The sequence below is a fragment of the Podarcis liolepis genome (assembly GCF_965112155.1).
Source record: "Podarcis liolepis genome assembly, chromosome: 7".
In the NCBI taxonomy this organism is placed as follows: domain Eukaryota; kingdom Metazoa; phylum Chordata; class Lepidosauria; order Squamata; family Lacertidae; genus Podarcis; species Podarcis liolepis.
Window position 1 is genome coordinate 89460535 of NC_139561.1, and position 5903 is coordinate 89466437.

Below are 5903 nucleotides of genomic sequence, written 5' to 3' on the forward strand. Positions count from 1 at the left end.
ATGGTTTTCCTGCTGGAAGTCTTGCCACTGGGGTGTTTGTGTGTATACACACACTGAGAGGCCTTGCAGGAGAGGCCTTTGGTCTGTAATTCCAACTATCCACAGGGAAAGCGGAGGAGGGGCAAGCCCTAATCAGTGGAGAGATATTGCTTGTTCTGATATTATCTTTATTTTTTTATTCATTTCATATAAATTAAATATTGCCTGATTGTTAAAAGAAAAGAAAGAATCGTTAAAAGAAAGGAACCCTCAAAGCAGCTTACAAAAAGAATAAAACAATAAAATGGTCAGTCAAACTTCAGTAGGAGAGTAAGCAAGCACAAAGCATTGGGTTTGGGGGGAATGACCCTGTCGGATGCAACCTCCTTTCTTCTTTTGGGAGGACTTGCCTTTCTTGCAGGGAAGCAGGTGGCGCTGTGGGTTAAACCACAGAGCCTAGGACTTGCCGATCAGAAGGTTGGCGGTTCGAATCCCTGCGACGGGGTGAGCTCCCGTTGCTCGGTCCCTGCTCCTGCCAACCTAGCAGTTCAAAAGCATATCAAAGTGCAAGTAGATAAATAGGTACCGCTCTGGCGGGAAGGTAAACGGTGTTTCCATGCGCTGCTCTGGCTCACCAGAAGCGGCTTAGTCATGCTGCCCACATGACCCGGAAGCTGTAGGCCGGCTCCCTCGGCCAATAAGGCGAGATGAGCGCCGCAACCCCAGAGTCGTCCACGACTGGGCCTAACTGTCAGGGGTCCCTTTACCTTTCTTGCAGAATCATTCCTCGCCTGCCTCCTCCTCAGGCCTCAAGTACAAAAACGCCATGTAGGAAAGAAGGAAAGGTAGTAACCCCCCCCCCCCGGGTGCCATTTAGAAGCAGCTGTGAGTCCATGCTTGTAGGGACACAGCAGCGTTATGAAGAACAGGGGAAGCCTGTCCTGTTTCGCGCCCTGAGACGACCAGGGAATGTGCAGCCTCCTGCCTGCCCCCCTCCCAACATCCAGAACATCTCCATCTCCCTGAAATGGGTGCTGTGGTGGAAGCGGTGAGGAGAGCAACCCACTGCTGGTTACGCTGCTGCCATCTTAAGGCAGCCGCTTCACCCCGCCAGCTGTGCTGGAAGGACAGCCTCCTGGCTGAAGGGTCAGCCGGGTTTGGTATGGTCACCCACACGATGGGAATATAAGAGCTTAGGAAGAGCCTGCTGGATAAGGCCAAAGGACTCCTGTCTAGTCCAGCATCCTGTTCTCTCTCCTTTTTTTAAAGATATTTATTAGAGTTTCAACATATTACAAAAATAAGCAAAGAAAAAAAACAAAGAAAAAACAAAAAAACAAAAACAAAATAAAAATACAAGATAAAAACAATTAAAAAACAGATTAGTCTTTCCATGTCTTATCTTTCATTTGCTTGTTTCCCTGACCTCCTCACACCTCCCTTTTTGTATTCCAGTTCAAATTAGTTAGTTCAGCAAATCCTTTCCCTCTTTGATTTTATCTTAATCTCTTATCTTAAAATATAATAACTTTAAATTGTCACCTGTTAACAATCCATTTTTACATATTCCTTTTAACATTGCTGCCAAAAACCACTTAACTTCAATCCAACATCATTCTAACATTCATTAATTTTGCAGCATTTCTGTAAATAGTCTTTAAATTTCTTTCAATCTTCTTCCACCGACTCTTCTCCCTGGTCTCGGATTCTGCCAGTCATTTCCGCCAGTTCCATGTAGTCCATCACCTTCATCTGCCATTCTTCCAGAGTGGGTAAATCTTGTGTCTTCCAATACTTTGCAATAAGTATTCTTGCTGCTGTTGTAGCAGCATCCTGTTGTAACAGTGGCCAATCAGATGCCTGCCATGGGAAGCTCACAGACGACCTGAGCACAAGAGCCCTCTCATCTCGTGTGGCTTCCAGCAACTAGGATTCAGAAGCAATTGAGGCCCTTCTCTAGGCGGCCTTGAGCTCCCTGGAAGCCAGCTGGGATAGGTACACAACACACCCCTTTCTCCATGTGCCCCCAAATACTTATAGTGGGCTAGCTAAGCAGAGCTGTAGACGCCTGCTTCTTGGGAGGAAAGCAATGATAAACCTAGACAGCATCTTAAAAAGCAGAGACATCACCTTGCCAACAAAGGTCCGTATAGTTAAAGCTCTGGTTTAACTATACCAGTAGTGATGTATGGAAGTAAGAACTGGACTATAAAGAAGGCTGATTGCCGAAGATTGCTGCTTTTGAATTCTGGTGCTGGAGGAGACTCTTGAGAGTCCCATGGACTGCAAGAAGATTAGACCAGTGTTTCCCAACCTTTTTTGGGCAAAGGCACACTTGTTTCATGAAAAAAATCTCGAGGCACACCACCATTACAGCCCCGTGACGTCAGCGCGCAGCGTCACGCCGGGAGGGACATGAATTGCTAGCAAATTACATAATCACCTCCTTGAGGGCTGGCTCATCTTCTCCGAAGGCAGAACCCCATTAATTAACAGCACAGACTCACACCATAGCCAAGACGAGGGGGAAAAACCACAGTCATGCACAGTCATGCACATGTGGGGGCTAAATGAGGACGAAGACCGGGCAGAGAGCAGGGTTCAAATCACCCCACCTGGCCAGGATGATCCCTGGGTGCTCCCTTGGGCCACTCGCCTGACCCACCTCGCAGGGCTGTTGTTGCGAGGATAACACGGGGAGAACCACGCGCGCCCCCGGGAGCTCCTTGGAGGAGAAAGCGGGCGATGAATGCAATGCACGAAATATATGAGAGGCGACCAGGTTTTGCAGGTGAGGGGCCCCCGCCAGCCTCCGCTTCCAACACCCGGCGCAACGACGCCGAAGTTTCCCCCCGGGCTCGGCTCGGGGAGCAGCGCTGCTCCCTCCCGGCTCCCCTTCGCCCTCCCGGCTCTCTCTGCCGCCCACTGGGGACCCCCCTTACCTGCCAAGTCCGGAGCGCCGGTGGAAGTTGCATGCATGCATGCAGGGCGCAGTGTTGCCATTGCATTGCACTGCACTCCATGCAACGCCTGCACGCATGCATTGCCTTGCACGCCCAAGGGGTCTCCCCGCGGTCCGATGCGTCCCCTCCGGCGCGGATGCAGCATTGCAAAAATAACCCCCCCCCCGACGCAGCCCTACCTGGGGGGCAGCCTCCGCCGCTCCGCCTCCGCGGGGATCCCCGGGCTCCATCCTGCCGCCCGATCTCCGTGGGGGCGCAGGCAGGCTGCGCGGGGTCTGCGCGGAAGAGTCCCTGCCCGCCCGGCCGCCGCTGCTGCGCTCATTCCATGGCCGGGAGAAGAGCGCTTCAAACAAAACGCCCGGCCCGCCAGGCCACGCTGGGAAACGTAGTTCGCGCACCCCGCACAGGCGCGGAGCCCAAGGGCGAGGGGACTACGGATCCCGGCAGCCCCCGCGCCGGGGACGGAGGGGGAGAGGCCGGGTGCAGGGATGGAGGGACGGGTGGGCGAGCGAGCGAGTGAGTGGCAGCCGCCAAGCCTTGGCCGACCCTCCCACCCACCCTGCTCACAACTTCTTTGAACTATTGCCTTCGGGCAGAAGATATAGGACAATGAAAACACGAACCACACGCCTTCTGAATAGTTTCTATCCAAGAGCTCTGATTGCACTAAATAATGATCTCAGGGCCAGTTGCAAGGTTTAGTAAGTAGGGAGTGGAAGGAATGAGATAGGTTTTAGGTTATGTTATGTTTTTAATAGGTCATGCTATATTCTGGATTATGTTATGTTTTATAGATTATGTCTAAATAGGATGAGAGTTCGGAGATATGTGCAAATGTATATGTGAACCCGGTCTTTGGGTGGGTGTTTGATTTTCGTTGTTGTGTATACTGTGTATATACGGACAATGACAATAAATTTATCTAAATCTAAGAGCCAGGAAGGGCCTCCCCGGAGGAGGAGGAGGGAGGCACAGAGCAGGAGGGAGGGAGGGAACCCCAGGGGTCATCTAGTGACGGCGCCCCAATCGAAAATTTGACTTTAAAAAAAAAATCTTTCGAATTTTTTAATTTTTCCCGCGGCACACCAGGCAACATCTCGCGGCACACTAGTGTGCCGCGGAACAGTGGTTGGGAAACACTGGATTAGACCTCTCCATTCTTAAGGAAATCAGCCCTGAGTGCTCACTGGAAGGACAGATCCTGAAGCTGTGGCTCCAAGACTTTGGCCACCTCATGAGAAGAGAAGACTCCCTGGAAAAGACCCTGATGTTGGGAAAGATGGAGGGCACAAGGAGAAGGGGACGACAGAGGATGAGATGGTTTGACAGTGTTCTTGAAACTACCAGCATGAGTCTGACCAAACTGCGGGAGGCAGTGGAAGACAGGAGTGCCTGGCGTGCTCTGGTCCAGGGGGTCACGAAGAGTCGGACATGACCAAACAATAACAACAAAACCAAAACCCCTGCGTAAAATGGGGTGAATTACCTGCCTGCCTTCTGAGCTTGGGGCAAGTGATTGCTCTAGATTTCCCTTGAGTCCCTCTGAAGCTGGGGGGTGAAGGGGAGTGTGTGTGGTGGTGGGCACAGATTTCGGCCTGCCAAACCAGCTTGGCCCCCCGAGTTCTAAATTCCGTTAGGAAGTTACTGTATACTCCAGGCCCCCAAACCACCAGCCCTAATTCCTAGAGGTCTGTAGCTTGCGTGGCATAATAGTGTTGGGTGAGACCAGGGTTCGAATCCCCCCTCATTGGCCATGAACCTCCATGAAGCTCCTTGGGGGCCAGTCACCGTCTCTCTCAGCTTAACCTACCTCACAGCACGTTGTGAGGATACAAGGGGCCACTGAACATGAGTCACCTGGAGCTCCTGGCAGGAAAAGGTGGTATATAAATGTAATACCGTATTTTTCGCCCCATAAGACGCACCGGCCCATAAGACGCACCTAGATTTTTGGGGGGGAAATAAAGGAAAAAAATTTTATTTCCCCCCCAGGTGCGCTGCGCTACACCAGGAGCTTGGGGCGTGCTGAGCTCAGCGTGCCCCAAGCTTCTAGCTGCGCGCAAGCAGTCCGCTGCCGCCCCAAGCCTCGCGCACCCGGTGGGACCTCCTGCCGGGTGCGCGAGGCTTGCAGACACTAGCCCGAAGCAGGGGGAGCCCTCCCGAGGGCTCCCCGTGCTTCGGGCGACAGGCTGCCGCCCCAAGCCTCGCGCACCCGGTGGGACCTCCTGCCGGGCGCGCGAGGCTTGCAGGCATTCGCCCCATAAGACGCACCCCGATTTTCCCTTCATTTTTGGAGGGGAAAAAGTGCGTCTTATGGGGCGAAAAATACGGTAAATAGAATTAAAAAGTAAGTATAGATTCCAACGGAAACGTGCACATCCCTCCCTCTAAATTACCTAGCCAATACATGTATATTTTGTGTGCCCCGCCCCCCATCGTAATTCCTCCACTACGTGGTTTTTGACCTTTGTCGTCCTCATTTACATCTACAGGCTACATTTCATTTGCTATTTATTAAATTTGCGAGTTGCTTTACATTATCCAGGGCAGCCTAAAGTAACTTACAGACAATAAACCCCATGCAAATACATTAACAGCGAGTGGAATGAGAAAGGCATTGTCATCATCGCTACTGCGAGAACCGGTCATTTATTCCTCCTGGCGGCTTAACGACCTTCTCGCCGAAGAGACCTGCTGCGCTCGGAAGCTTTACCCTGCCTGCTTCCATCCTGCACTCTGCGCATGCTCCTGCTCGATCCCGCGGGGAGGTGGTGGCAGTGGCTCCTCCCCCTCCGCCTTCCTATTGGCCGCGCCAGCTGCGGACGTGGAGAAGCCGCCTCTCGCCCCGGCCCGGGCAGCCGCGCATGCGCTCCGAGCCCAGCCGGGCCTCCTCCTGCCGCGCAGGCGCCTTGACGGCTTCGCCGCGGCTCGGGAGCCGCCCGGGGCGCGCATGCGCACACG